We start from the raw sequence: 15,890 nt of genomic DNA, 5'->3' as shown, positions 1-15,890 counted from the left end.
TTGCCAGGGCTACTGTGTGCAACTTGTTTTTCGTAGCTAAGCTATGGTACGTTATGCAATTCATGTTTTGTAACAGAGCCAATGTACAGAAATTGCACAGAGTTTTTGCCGTGTTTGTGTGGGGTTCTGGATGGGAGAGATGCAGCCGCAACAATCTGTCCAGACGGGTGAAAGATGGAGGGCTAGGGCTGGCCCACCTGTCTGTGAGCAAATTAGTTGGACGGTTCTTTTTCTTCAGGAACAATGATGATCCATTCCTTCAATCGGTTTGCAAGGTTAGACATGCGCATTTGTTACCAGAGTTTATTATAAGCTCTCAAAGTGTCCCGGGGGTAGTGTTCGGTTTCTATAAGGAAATTGTGCTGAGTGTTCGTTTCCTTCCTGTACGGTTTTCCAAAGAATATTTGTTTACGGTCACAAGAAAAAGGCTGCGCAATGATCTATTGGACAGCCTTTTTCCCCCACCTAGGTACCGAACAATATACAGTCGAGGCCCAGACCAGAATGTGTTGAAACGTGTAAAAAAATGCTGGTACCGCCTGGTATGAAAACTTTCTTTTTCAAACTACACACAGGAACACTCTCAGTTGCAACGTTTTTAGAAGAAAGGGGCTTTTCCATGCCATGGGGCTCACATTGCTTCATATGCAAATAACCAGAGACAATAGACCATGTTTTCTTACACTGTTGGGCGGCAGTTTCCTTTTGGGATGTTCTACAGCGAACAATAGAGAAAGAATTTCCTGTTGATCCACATGGCATAAGGCATCTACCGATAGATGACGAGGACGGAACACCTTTCGATCACATAATGTTAACTGGCCTCTACTGTATATGGCGAGCCCGCGTGGCTGGGTTATATTGCGATCCCGATGAAAGACCATCCGATACAAGTGTTGTGATATGTCGAGGACTGGCAATAACGAAAAAAAAAAGTTGGTCTAGGGGTATGATTCTCGCTTTGGGTGAGAGAGGTTCCGGGTTCAAATCCCGGACGAGCTCGTTATTATTGCTCTTTTTAATGTCAGCCGGCATATAAAGAAATGTTTAAATAAACCCGGAGAACATTATCCATTCTTTTTTTTTCAGTACGTTCCTATTCTCTTCTCAGCACGAAGGTGGTCAAAGATGCCCACGTCTTCGTTTTTGCAGAGCCAAGATGTTACGATACTGTAAACGTGCCGCAAACGGGAGAAGGCGTGGGCTCGTTGGTCTAGGGGTATGATTCTCGCTTAGGGTGCGAGAGGTCCCGGGTTCAAATCCCGGACGAGCCCGTTAGTATTTGTCTCTTTTTACTGTCAGCCGGCCATATATAATGAAATGTTTAAATAAACCCGGAGAACATTATCCATTCTTTTTTTCAGTACGTTCCTATTCTCTTCTCAGCACGAAGGTGATCAAAGATGCCCACGTCTTCGTTTTTGCGGAGAGCCAAGATGTTACGATACCGTAAACGTGCCGCAAACGGGAAAAGACGTCGGCTTGTTGGTCCGGGGTGACTTCCGGACGCGCTAGCGAAAGGTTGTGTCACCATGAGCTCCGATGGAGCTGATACGGCGGCCCATATGGGTCGTGGAAACAGGTTTTTTGCCGAAGAAAACCAAGGATATGAAGTCGTTCTGCCACAGTTACCTAAGGGTGCGTGTATTACAAATACTGTTTTTCTACACGGAGATATCAGGGCAAGACCTTATCGTGTGGAAGATGTCCGCGACACGATGGTTCGTCTGGGAATGCTGCCCGAGGTGCTTGCTTTGGGGGCGTTCCAGATGAACCACGTATGGGCGGTGACCTTCAGCACAGCAGAAGGAATGAAGAAGATGCTCGCGGTTGGTGACGTCAAGATAAAGGAGAGGCGATGCCTCGTTATCGACCCAAATAAGCAAGACGTTCGGCTAAAGCTACATTGGCTTTTGCATTATGTACCGGATGAAGATGTACGCACCGCGTTTGCGGCCTACGGGAAGGTGACACAAGTATCGAAGGAGCGATGGCGCGTCCATGGTATCACGGACAAGGGAACTTCGAGTCGTACCGTAGCACTGGAACTGAAAACCGGAGTTACTATCGAGGACCTACCACATCAGCTTCGAGTGGGTGGCATGACAACACTTCTGGTTGTGCCTGGCCGAGCGCCACTGTGCCTAAGGTGTCGCCGAACGGGGCATATTAGACGTGACTGTCGAATACCGCGGTGCGGTCAGTGCAGGCGCTATGGTCATGAAGACAACGAATGCACTCAGACATATGCTAAGGTGGCAGGTACGGTTACAGCCGACCGTGTCTCGGAGGACATCATGGACCAAGTTGACGCAGAGGAAGCAGCCGCAGCAGAATGGGGGAGCCCGTGTACACGCCCCAAAAAGAAAAGAATGTGGAACGCGCGGAGGAGGTCGGGCATTCTATCGAGCCAACCAAAGTGGTCAACGATGCTCCAGTGGATGAAAACAACAAAGACGAAGGAAAGGATACCACCGCGTCAAACAGCCAGCCAGAAGACGTGGACGTCGTGAGCGCAGGCGTAAGTGGCGCAACTCCAAAGCGACCGATTGAAGAGGTCGCTCCTGATGGCGGCCGACTAGGCAAGGGGGCAGGAAGTGAGCCGGCGACGAAGGTGGCCACGGGCAGGCGACCCAGCACTAAGCCGATACCTAACATCGGAGCGGGCACCCGACCGCCGCGGAAGCCACCCTCGTAGCAAAGAAGGTTGTGCTTCAACCAAGGGCCTTAAAACCATAGACGGAAAAGGACATGGCTAGAATGGCTTCAGCATCATGTGACGTGTGTGGCGGGTGCACGCCGTGTGCGTGTATACCCGCAAGTCCTTCAAGGTTTTGCACCGGCGTCGCCGGGCCTATGTGTGAGGTAGGAACCATGCGATACGTTCCTACTGGCACGCGGACTTCGCAATCTAGAACCGCGTTACGGGTTGCCACATTGAACGTTCGTGGACTACGGTTTAGACGAAGGCAATATCAGGTCAGTCGTCTCTTCCGCGAGTATGACCTTGACTTGATAGCTGTTCAGGAGACCAAGGTTGAAAGTCAGGAGCAAACGGATCGCATGGTCGAACCTTTTAGGTATTTGTACAACGTTTGCGTATGTCACTCCCTTTGCACCTCTGGAGGCTGTGCCCTTTTTTTGCGTAGTTCTTTAGGTCTTGTGGAAGAATATGTTTATTCTAGTGAAGACGGCCGAATTGTATTTTGTGATTTTCTGTTCTTGTTTCAGAAATGGCGCGTCATTTGTGTATATGCACCAAATAGCGTTAAAGATCGTCTCAGGTTTTTTGCAACTGTTGAACCATATTTAAAATGTAAAAGAAAAGTGATTCTGCTTGGTGATTTTAACTGTGTATGCCTGAAGGAAGATAGGAGCACGGGATTGCCAGTTCGGGATCAAAGTGCTTTGTTTTTATCTACGATTACGCAAGAGTGTGGACTAGATGATGTTGGAAATGTACTGCAAAAAGGAAGTGGCACTGTCTATACACATTTCCAACGTGATTGCCACTCGCGTTTAGACAGAGCGTACGTGGCAGACGTGCTTGTACCACTTTGCAACAGTTATGAGGTTAAGCCGTTAGCGTTTACTGGCCAAAGTGTCGTGATGTTTTCAATAGCGTAAAAAAAAAGTAGGTCAGGTTTTTCGTGGAAGTTGTGGAAACTCAATAACAAATTACTTAACGATAAAGTCTTTGTAGACAATGTGAAAGTACTTATAAAATATTTCACTTGTTTGAGTCGGGGAGATTTGTTGACGCATTGGAGCGGTTTAAGGAAGAAGTAAAAATTAGCGCTATCGAGAGATCTTCCATTTTACACCAGAATGAAAAAAGAAAAGAAAGGGAACTACAGTGTCATTTCGAATCCTTGTTGACAGTGGAGAGCACGCAGCCAGGCACTTTCAATGAAGAAATAAGAAAAATAAAGAATCAGCTTGAAATAATGGATATAGAAAAATACAGAGGCGCAGTTATACGTGCACGCGCAGAACACCTGTGGCTCGGCGAAACACCGACGAAACGATCCTTGAGCGAGGAGAAGCGGTACGCTTCACGTAAGTAAATAACGCAGATAACGTTAGGTGAAGAGATTACAAGGGACAAATTGATGATCCAACAAGCGTTTGTCGAATACTACAAAGGATTGCTGGGATGCAGCGGTAAAAGTGAGGCCTCTTTACACGGTGAATGTTTGACACCAATGCCTACATTAGATAACGAAACCAAAGTACGCCTTGAAATGCCAATTGGCTTAACCGAAATAGAAAGGGCAATAGACGATCTAAGTGAAGGGAAAACGCCGGGTCCAGACGGACTTGGTGCTGATTTTATAAGGCGTTTCAGCATGACCTCTCGAAGGCTCTTTCGCGGTGCTTCGCTGAGCCGTACGAAATAAAAGATGCACCACCATCCTTTAGAAGGTCGCATATTGTACGGATACCCAAAAGTGATGATCCAGTGAAGGTTTTATCGGTGAGTGCTTATCGTCCTATAAGCCTCACCAATGTAGATTATAAGGTGTTCATGAAGGTGCTAGCCAAAAGACTGCAGACTGTAATACAACTAATCGTAGGACCTCACCAAACGTGCGGCATAAAGGGCAGAACAATAGGAACGAGCATTCACACAGCGAGGAGCATCCTAGAATGCTGTGATGCATGGGACAGGAAAATTGCGATGTTACAATTAGACCTCGAAAAGGCTTTCGATCGTGTAGTGCATGACGTACTTTTTAAAGTATTGGAACATGTAAATGTCGGGAATGTTATCTTAGAAGGTGTGAAAACGTCATACAAAAATTGTGAGGCTAACATTGTCATTAACAAAGAAGTCACTGAAAGTATTCATATTGCCAGGAGCGTTCGCCAGGGGTGTCCAATTTCTCCTTTATTGTTTGCTATTTACTTAGAGCCCTTTTGTTTGAGCATAATTCACAATAACAAAGTACGGGGTTTTAAGCTTATGGTGGCCGAGGTCAAATTATTGTCTTGTGCTGATGACATTGCCGTTTTCTGTGAAAACAGAGAAAGTATTAGCGAAGCTGTGAGAGTAGTCGACAAGTACTGCAAGTGGTCCGGTAGTGCAATAAACTGGGATAAATGTGTAGGTCTGTGGCATGGCACCTGGGAGGCAATGCCAGATTTTTTCGAAAATGTGAAATGGAGGGACGTACACACAAGGTATCTCGGGGTGCCACTAGAGGGATGCCAGATGAATATTGGAAGGACGAAACAGAAATGCTGAGAGAGAAAGTAAATAAGTGGGGAAGGAAAACTTCTCGATATTCGCCCGGTCAACAGTCTGCAATATCTTTTTAGCAGCGAAAGTTTGGTACGTGCTTCAGGTGCTGTGCATGAATAGGCTAAACATTCAGAAGATACACAGAATCTTTGCCACTTTTGTTTGGGGATCCCAATGGGAACGCACGAGTCGTACAAATCTTTTTCGATCAGTGAGAACTGGTGGGCTGGGATTGGCCCATTTGTTTGTAAGACAGATGGTGTCGAGGTTTACTTTTCTACGAGATCAGAGTCATCCATTCTTGCGCACCATGTTACAAGTTAGACTATGCTGTTATTTACCTGAATTCGTTGTATCGACTTCTTGGCGGGGCGAATGGGTATACGTGGTTATCTGCCCGAAGTAGTATCGGCTTTCAGTTTATTAAAGGTTCGTTTTTCTCTGCAGTATTTGTGCGAAGTTAAGAAAAAAACGGCTGTATAAAGATCTTATCGACGTAATGATGCCAGAACCCTTGTATCGCACCATGTACGCAATTGGGCCCGGAAAAGATGTCTTTAAAAGAATTAAAAGAATGGTAGTACGGCCATCAGCCAAGACCTTTTTTTTTTCAGCTACATACTGGTACGTTGCTCGTGAAACCATGGCTAGAGAAAAGGGCCTATTTGTTCCATGAAGTACTAATTGCCTCTTGTGCCGTAAGCCGGAAAGTATTGATCACATCTTTTTGGAGTGTTGGGATGCCGTATTTCACTGGCACATCCTTCAGCGAACTTTAAAGAAAGACCTCCCTATAACACCATACGGTATTCGTTTTCTGCCGGTTCAGTGTGAAAGTGTCATACCGTATGATATGTTTATGTTGTTGAGTATGCATGTAATTTGGAAGACGCGTATGGCGGTGAGGCATGCGGATGTAAACGCACGCCCAGCCAGAGAATACTTTATAGAAAGTATAGCTCACACCAGGGATGTATATTGCGCAGGCGAAGAACAGCCGGAATGGCTACCCGTTCTGAATGACCTCATGTCATTATAATCATCCCCACATCAAACAAAGCGTGTTTGACGTTTTTAAACATTTCTCAGTGTCATTTATTCTGTAAATGCGTTTTGTTCTGTTGTTCTTTACACGTGATGTACCAATCAGCGAATAAATAAAAAAAAAGGCTCGTTGGTCTAGGGGTATGATTCTCGCATCGGGTGCGAGAGGTCCCGGGTTCAAATCCCGGACGAGCCCGTTATCATTACTCTTTTTATTGTCAGCCGGCCATATATAAAGAAATGTTTAAATAAACCCGGAGAACATTATCCATTCTTTTTTTCAGTACGTTCCTATTCTCTTCTCAGCACGAAGGTGATCAAAGATGCCCGCGTCTTCACTTTGCAGAGAGCCAAGATGTTACGATACTGTAAACGGGCCGCAAACGGGAAAAGACGTCGGCTCGTTGGTCTAGGGGTATGATTCTCGCTTCGGGTGCGAGAGGTCCCGGGTTCAAATCCCGGACGAGCTCGTTATTATTGCTCTTTTTATTGTCAGCTGGCATATAAGGAAATGTTTAAATAAGAGCGGAGAACATTATCCATTCTTTTTTTCAGTACGTTCCTGTTCTCTTCTCAGCACGAAGGTGATCAAAGATGCCCGCGTCTTCGTTTTTGCAGAGAGCCAAGATGTTAGGATACTGTAAACGTGCCGCAAACGGGAAAAGACGTCGGCTCGTTGGTCTAGGTCATTCCACTTCCGGCCACCACTGCGAGCGGACGTGCAATCATGTGCTCCTATGGAGCGGCTCAGGCGGGCGCTGCCCGCGGTAACAGTCTCAACGAGAACGACGATAGCGACTATGATATTGTTTTGCCGCAGCTGCCTACGGGTCGTGTCGCGTTGAACACCGTGTTTTTACACGGCGACATCCAGGTGAGGCCCTTTAAGGTTGAAGATTTTCGTGACGCCCTTCGCCCTACCGGATTGCTGCCTGAAGTCGTTGCGCTGGGAGCGTACCAGATAAATCATGTCTGGGCGGTCACCATGTGTGGCGCTGATGCAACAAAGCGTCTGCAGGCCGTCAAGGAGCTGCAGGTGAAGGGGCTGCACTGCCTCATCATCGATCCGCAGGACCGGAAGGTGAAGTTGCGGCTGTACTGGCTACTCCACGGCGTCGACGACGAGGACGTGAAGGCGGCATTCGCGGCCTTCGGCAAGGTGCTGGAGGTCAGCCGGGAGCGCTGGCGCGTTGAAGGCGTCAGTGACAAAGGCTCGACGACGACGACCGTGCTGTTGAACTTCAAGAGCGGTGTCGCCGTGGATGACCTGCCCCATCGGATCCGGGTCGCCGGTGAGCTGGCCCTCGTCGTCGCCCCTGGGCGGCCGAAGCAGTGTTTGCGCAGCAAAGGAAACGGTTACGTACGCCGCGACTGTAAAGTACCCCGATGTTCTCTGTGCCGACGTTTCGGGCATGTTGACGCCAAATGTGAGCGTTCTTACGCCGCAGCGGTAGGTCAGTCTGAAGGTGACAAGACAGGAGAGGTAGCCATGGACGTGGCTGAAGCTGAGGAAGCTGCCAGAGGTACAGGAGACGTGGACAAACTGCAGGAGACCACCACTACAGTGGCACCTGCTGCAGAGGAGACACACCGGCCCCCTAAACTCGCGAATAAATCTCCGAGGACGCCGGCAACGGCAGAGAAAGACGTTGAGAAAGGGGAGTATCTTCCGCAAGTTGTGGTCGGCGCGCTGACCGACTCCAAGGACCAGGCAGCTGAAGGGACCACCAATACATCGGTGTCTGGCGCGGCCGTCAAGCGACCGCTGGAAAAAGAAGACCTCAAAGGTAGCCATGAGGCAAACAAGACGGATGGACCGCCTGCAAATGCGCCTCTGGGGAGACGCTCCGGCTACAAGCCAATGCCGAACGTCGGGGCAGGGAGGCGTGTCGGGGACAATCCGGTGCCGCAACAAAGCGACACCGGGCAACCGGACAAGCACGGTGGCGTCTAGCAGTGTGCTAGACGTTAAAGGTAAGCACTATGCTTCGGGTTACCCTTTAAAAATATTAGTGAATGATGGCTTCCAACCTGTCTTTTAGTTTCGTTACACTTAATGTGCGAGGACTGGCTGTCAAGAAAAAGCAGAGTCAGGCCTATCGACTCTTGGTGGACCAGGACATTGACGTGTTGGCAGTACAAGAAACAAAAGTTGAAGGGGAGGAGGAAACCGGAAGCATGGTGCTTCGTTTCACGTCTAAGTATTTAGTGTTTGTTAGCCATGCCGTGGGAACATCTGCTGGCTGCATCATTTTTGCTAAAAAATTGCAAAGCCTTGTGACACAAAATTATTTTTCATGTGTGTCGGGTAGGATTGTGTGGTGCGATTTTTCATTGGGCGAGCGTGACTGACGGGTCATTTGTATTTATGCATCAAACGCGGATAAAGACCGAACCAATTTCTTTTCGGAGATTAAGAAACATCTCAAGGTCAGAAAACAACTGGTTTTGCTAGGGGATTTCAATTGCGTGCTGAGTGGGAGGGATAGAGCGACAAAAAAAGAGACCGAACGACAAGAGCACCGAATTGTTAAAAGAACTGATGGACGAGCATGATATTGCCGACGTTGCCGAATGTCTAGAAGGGGAACGCGAGGTGCAGTACACGCATTTTCAGGGCTCTAGCCATGCTCGGCTAGACAGGATTTACGTGTCCCTTCAAATCATACCTGCATGTAACGTTTACACAGTTCTACCCGTTTCTTTCTCGGACCATTGCTTAGTGAAATGCAATGTGGGTGAAAAAAAAGATGTAATAGTTTTAACTGGGATCTGCGGAAATTTAACGCAACGCTATTACGTGACGAGCACTTTAGCCGTTTTGTGTCAGAAGCAATAAACGAGGTTAAACTGGAGGGTAATAAGCAGATAGGTGTTGATTGGGAATTATTAAAACAAAGTTTTAAAATAAAGGTACTCGAAAGAAGCAGCGTCTTGAAATACCGTGAAAACATGAGAGAGAACGGGCTGAAGGAAACATTGCAGAAACTAATTGCGCTGGAAAGCAAAGCGTCAGGTCTTTTTAAAGAAGACCTACTTAAGATAAAAGAACAGCTGGAACAATTCGAGGAGAACCGCTATCGCGGGGCGCTCGTTCGAGCCAGAGCACAATCATGGGCCGTGGATGAAATGCCCACGAAACGGGCGCTAGGTATCGAGAAGACGCATGCGCGGCGAAACGAACTAGAAGTGATTGAAGAGAATGGCCAAGAACTGAAAGACCGGGAGAGTATCGCAGGTGCTTTCCACCGACATTACGAGCGGCTCTTTGCATACCAGCCAGTCGATATCGAGGCATACAGAGCAAACTATCTTTCTCGTATGCCTCAACTATCAGCGGAAACGAAGTCACTTCTAGAAGCACCCATTACGCATGCTGAAATAGAAAGTGCTATACATAAGCTGAGCCCTAATAAGTCGCCAGGCCCGGATGGTCTTGGCGCGGCCTTTTATAAAGCGTTCAAGAACGAGTTGGTGCCTTTGTTGAAAGCGTTGTTTGACAAGGTTTTTGCTACCAACAGATTACCACCGTCTTTCTCTGAAACCCATACCGTCCTTATTCCTAAGACGAACCAAAAAGCAATGCTGAGGCTAGTCACTGCAAGCAGACCCATTTCATTGACCAACACGGATTACAAAGTTTTAATGAAAGTTCTTGCAAGCCGATTACAATCAATAATTAAGGATCTTGTAGGACCACACCAGACTTGTGGTATAAAGGGACGCACTATTGCGACAAATGTACACACGATGAGAGGCGTCTTGGAATGCTGTGACGATTTTCAATATGCTGTTGCCATCCTGCAGATAGATTTAGAAAAAGCGTTTGATTTTGTCCCACATGAAATTTTGTTTTTAGTTCTTGAGCACGTGAATGAAGGATCAATCATCGCTGATGGGGTAGCTCTGGCGTACCGGAACTGCTCAACACGGCTGATTGTTAATAAGACACTGGGGGCCCCCATTAATATAGAACGTTCCGTGCGCCAGGGGTGTCCTCTCAGCCCGCTTTTGTTTGGCATCTATCTAGAAAGCTTTTATTTGGCAATCATTCAAAATAGTAGCATAAAGGGCTTCAAACTCATGGAAGCCGAAGTGAAACTCCTGGCATACGCAGACGATGTAGCGGTGTGCTGTACAACTAAAGAAAGCATTACAGAGGTAACAACCATTGTTAAACATTTCGGAAACACAACAGGGAGCGTTGCAAATTGGAGTAAGTGTCTCGGTTTTTGTCATGGTGAATGGCAGTCAAGACCGGAAACGTTCGCCAACATTAGATGGATTCGATCGCCAGCTAAATACTTGGGCGTTCCGCTCGAACATTACCGGCGGAACGAGGACTACTGGCTCGAAGAGGCCAAACGACTCAAGGAAAAAACAATGAATTGGAAAGGTGCTCATCTCTCGATGTTTTCGAGATCCACTGTATGCAACTTGTTTTTAATAAGCAAAATATGGTAGGTTATGCAAGTTTTCTGTTGCTCTCGTTTAAATGTGCAAAGGTTCCATAGAGCTTTTGCTGTGTTCATTTGGGCAACAGAATGGGAGAGGTGCAGCCGCACGAACTTATTTAGGAGAGTCAAGGACGGGGGCTTAGGCCTGTCACATCTTTTTATGAAGCAGCTAGTAAACCGGTTTTCTTTTTTTCGAGACGTGCATGACCCCTTTCTGCGCACAATGTGCCAGTTACGACTGAGCAAGCATCTGCCGATGTACGTGGTCTGCAATTTAAGTATTCCTGGTGCTCTTCGAGGGTACCTAAGGGAAGTCGTTGACAGTGTCCGTTTTCTGTCCGTACGTTTTTCTAATGATTATCTCTTTTCGGTGTCGCGGAAGAAATTGTACAGGGATGTAGTTGACATGATTATGCCGGTTCCGATGTACAGAGCCATAAACAGTGGAGGACAGGGAAACGACGTGTTAAAGCGTGTTAAGAAAGTGCAGGTGCAGCCAAGCACTAAATCCTTTTTCTTTAAGTTGCATACCGGAACTTTGCTGGTACGGGCCTTTCTACAAGAGAAAGGTTTTTATTTACCATGGGGAGCAAACTGCCTTATATGTAAACAACTAGAAACAATTGACCATGTTTTTTTGCATTGTTGGGCAGGGGTTTTCTTTTGGGACGTTCTTCAAAGAACACTACAGAAAGAATTGCCTTTAAGTCCATTAGGTATTAGATTTTTGACGGTAGAAAATGAGGACGGCATGCCTTTGGACTTAATTATGCTAATGGGCCTCCACTGTTTATGGCGGGCTCGAATGGCCGGTTTCTTTTGTGAGCCTGACAGCCGGCCTGCGCGGCTGCTCTTCCGGGAAGCTATTTCCAAGTTCATTGATGTAATTGAAGAACAAGAATGTCCTCCGGATTGGCTGGCGAGAATTGAGCCCCTCGCCACATTAAAGGAATTTTAAACTTTACATGGCCAGCCACAATGTGACTGACCGCACGATATGCATGCGCACAAAGTTGAATGTGTGTTTGTGTATATTTATGTATCGCTTACCTTATTTCAAGAAATAATGCCATTGTGTTAGCTTGGTGAAACTTCCGCCAATAAAAAAAAACTCGTTGCTCTAGGGGTGTGATTCTCGCTTAGAGTGCGAGAGGTCCCGGGTTCAAATCCCGAACGAGCCCGTTATTATTGCTCTTTTTGTTGTCAGCCGGCATATAAAGAAATGCTTAAATAAGACCGAAGAACATTATCAATTCTTTTTTTCAGTACGTTCCTATTCTCTTCTCAGCACGAAGGTGATCAAAGATGCCCACGTCTTCGTTTTTGCAGAGAGCCAAGATGTTACGATACTGTAAACGGGCCGCAAATGGGAAAAGACGTTCGCTCGTTGGTCTAGGGCCGCGGTAGCTCAGGGATTCCACTTCCGGCCACCGCAGTGAACGGTCGCGGAATGTTTTGCTCCGAAGGGGCGGTTACAGCGGCCCAGCAGTGCCGCGGTCTCAGGTTGAACGACACACCGAAGGATGACTGCCAGGTTATTTTGCCGCAACTACCTACAGGATCAACAGTTACAACGACCGCTTTTTTGCACGGAGAAGTGAAGGCGAGGCCCTACCGAGTCTAGCATTTTCGTGAGGCACTTGACTATCTGCAGCTGATGCCAGAAGTGGAGGCCCTCGGTGCCTATCAGATGAACCACGTCTGGGCCATCACTTTCAAGGACGAAAAGGGCAAACAAAAGATTTCGTCTGCTCCAACCTTCAGCGTAAAGGACCACCGATGCATGGTAATAGACCCTCGAAATCAAGACTTCAGGATGAAGCTGTGTTGGCTTCTACATACGACCCCGGACCACGATGTCAGAGGCGCCTAGGCGCCTTTTGGCAAGGTCAGCGATATTTCGAGGGAAAAGTGACGCGTTGCAGGCTGCAACGACAAAGGCTCCCACACGCGCCTGGTGTCCCTACGGCTGAAGGTAGGCGTTACCGTGGAAGACCTGCCTCATCAACTTCGCGTCGGGGAAGACCATGCGCTCGTGCACGTCCCAGGAAGACCCCCGCTCTGCCTCCGGTGCCATGGCACCGGTCACATACGGCGCGAGTGCCGAGTTCCGCGATGCAAGCTCTGTCGTCGCTATGGCCACGACGAGTCAATGCGCGCGTAGCTACGCCAGTGTGACCGGAACTGGGCGAAGTGACACCGTCGATGAGCACCTTATGGACTAAATCGACGCGGAGGAGACCGTCAGTGGAGGTGAGAAGCCGACAACGTCGCGTGCCACGCCTTCTGTCCCATCCGAAAACAAGGGACCTATGAAAGCTGCGGTCAGTCAAAATGGAAAGAACGACGAGCCTCAGAATACTTCAGAGACTGTGAAAACTCCTAGCAACTGTGCTGCCGTTAGCCAGACAGACGAGACGGAAGAGAGCGGAACCGCAATGGAGGGCATCAACTCGGAAGGAGGAAAAACCAACCCTGGCTTCGCTGTCTCAAAGAGACCACGGGAAAATACCGTTGAAGACGACAACCGAGAGAAGGTGAGCGCCGGTGAACCGCCCCTAAAGGCAGGGTCCCTCCGTAGGGCGCCCCTGAAAGTGAAACTCAACGTGCCTCCAAACAGGAGGACTACACCGACAGGGCCTCCGCGTTAGCGGAGGGCGCTGTCCGAGGGATGACTTCACTGCTAGACTGGGGCGGGAAGCGCAGCACGAAGCGTCGCCATGCCTACCGACAAGGAAAACGCCTCGGCTTCGCCATGCTTGACGAAGCACTCAGAATTAGTGCGATATAACAGCGTAAGTGTGCATCCTGTAAATTCGGCACAATCACCCAGCCGTCCGCTTGACCTTTCGCTTTCTATGAATTCAACGTCCTTATCGGCATTAAGAATAGGCACGCTGAATGTGCGCGATCTCACGGCAAAGAAGCGGCAAGAGCAGTTAGGACCCCTTCTAAAAGAAAATACCATCGATATCCTAGCCTTACAGGAATCAAAAATAGACAGCGAGGAGCAGGCGGACCGCATGGTCCAAACTTGCGCATTAGATTTCAACGTTTGTGTTTGCCATGCCGTTGGAAAGTCTGGCGGTTGTGCTATCTTTCTGAAACGAGGTATCGGAATCGTTGAAGAGAGTGTTATCACCTCTGATGACGGACGGTTAGCATTGTGCGACTTTTATTTAAACCATGTACAATGGCGAATTATATGTGTGTACGCGCCGAACCAAATTTCAGAAAGAAAAGTATTTTTTTTATTGTGTCGCTGGCTTTCTAAAGTGTGACAGGCAACTCATTTTGCTTAGCGATTTTAATTGTATTTGCATGCCCCAAGACTCAGTTAAGAATGAAGCTATACGGGACAAAAGTGCCCTAAAGCTTAAGGCGTTGGTGGATGATTGTGGCCTTGTTGATCTAGGGGACATATTCCGCGGAAATCAGGTGCAATTTACCCACTTTCAGGGCGAAAGCCACGCACGATTAGATCGCGTTTATATCTCTTCAGGTGCTGTGTCTATGTGTTGTAACTATGCCGTGAAACATGTTAGTTTTAGTGATCGCAGCTTCGTAATGTTTGAAATAGGAAGAAAGCGCAAAGTCTCTGCATTCAACTGGGAACTGTGGAAATTAAATGAACAGCTCTTAACCGAAGACACATTTGTCCAAATAGTACGCGAGAAATTGGAAATAGTGTCCACGAGTCACACAAATTTCATCGAGGCTTGGCAAACAAGTCAAGTGCGAAGTTAGACTAAGCGCAATAGACAGATCATGCATACTACGACATAAAGAAAAACAAAAGGAAAAAGAACTACAGTGCATACTTGATTTCCTTTTGAATGCAGAGACTACAGTACAGGGTTTGTTTAAAAGTGAAGTCAAAGATGTTAAAAGACAGATGGAACAGATGGAAGAAGAAAAAATATAAAGGGGCTGTTATTAGAGCGCGTTCAGAGAGGCTTTGGTTAGGCGAAAGACCAACTAAGAGGGCGATTGGTGAACAAAAAAGATATGCAACAAAAAACGAAATAAATGAAATTCGCTACCAAAACGAAGTCTCGACAGAAAAGAGCGTCATTGAAACAGCATTTGTAGAGCGATACCATAGTTTGCTCGGCAACGAAGTGCAAGTAAATGATATACTTATAAACGACTATGTTAAGCAAATGCCAAGAGTTGACGAGGATGTTAAACTAGAGCTTGAAAGTCAAATTACTAGAGATGAAATCAAATAAGCAATTGAAGATTTGAGCAAAGGGAAGACGCCTGGGCCAGACGGCCTCGGATCAGCGTTCTATAAAGTCTTTAAGAATGAAGTAGCAGAAATACTATACCATGTTATAGCAGAAGCCTACAATAGTAAACAAATGCCTCCATCGTTCAAACTAAGTCACGTAGTTCTAATTCCTAAAACCGATGAACCTTCCAAATTGCAGTAATTAGAGCCTTATCGGCCCATAAGTTTGACAAATGTAGATTATAAGATCTTTATGAAAGTAGTAGCGAGAAGAATCCTGTCAGTAATTACAACTATAGTTGGCCCACATCAAACATGCGGGATCAAAGGAAGAAGCATAGTCACAAACATACATACCACCAGAAGCATACTAGAAGGCTGTGACGCTTTTTTCAGAAAGATGGCAATGCTTCAACTAGATCTAGAGAAAGCTTTCGACAAAGTCGCACATGACATTCTGTTCTCAGTGCTAGAACAACTTAATGTAGGCAGAGTAATAAGTGAAGGCGCGAAAATGGCATATAAAAACTGTACTACTAATCTTATCATTAACAAAAAGCTTAGCGAAGGAATCCCAGTAAGGTGTAATGTGCGCCAAGGATACCCAGCCTCAAGCCTGCTATTCGCCATATATCTTGAACCATTCTGTTTAAAAATTCTGAACAAGAAAACGATATGCTGCTATCGCTTCTTAACGCACGAAATTAAAATCCTCTCATACGCAGACGACATCGCAATCTGTTGCCGAACTCAAAAAAGCATCGAAAGTGCCATTAAGGAAGCAAAAACATTTTGCAGCCTAACTGGAAGCGCCATTAGTTGGCAAAAATGCCTAGGATTCTGGTACGGTGAGTGGGACGAGAGGTCGACACAATTCGAAGGTATAAGGTTTACTGATACGCCGGGCAAA

General features: G+C 47.0%; 3 non-coding genes across 3 annotated transcripts; all 3 read left to right on the top strand.

Moving 5' to 3' along the window:
• The first annotated feature begins 1,202 nt into the window (after positions 1–1,202).
• TRNAP-AGG (transfer RNA proline (anticodon AGG)) lies at positions 1,203–1,274 on the top strand. Its single transcript has one exon. It is a non-coding gene; the product is annotated as a tRNA-Pro (tRNA).
• A 5,139-nt stretch (positions 1,275–6,413) lies between these two features.
• Positions 6,414–6,485, top strand: TRNAP-CGG (transfer RNA proline (anticodon CGG)). Its single transcript has one exon. It is a non-coding gene; the product is annotated as a tRNA-Pro (tRNA).
• Positions 6,486–6,687: 202 nt separating this feature from the next.
• On the top strand, positions 6,688–6,759 carry TRNAP-CGG (transfer RNA proline (anticodon CGG)). Its single transcript has one exon. It is a non-coding gene; the product is annotated as a tRNA-Pro (tRNA).
• The last annotated feature ends 9,131 nt before the right edge of the window (positions 6,760–15,890 follow it).

Source organism: Dermacentor variabilis, chromosome 1 (assembly GCF_050947875.1).
Source record: "Dermacentor variabilis isolate Ectoservices chromosome 1, ASM5094787v1, whole genome shotgun sequence".
NCBI lineage: Eukaryota > Metazoa > Arthropoda > Arachnida > Ixodida > Ixodidae > Dermacentor > Dermacentor variabilis.
The sequence above is the reverse complement of the archived record's forward strand: the minus strand, read 5'-3'. Positions and strand labels throughout refer to the sequence as shown.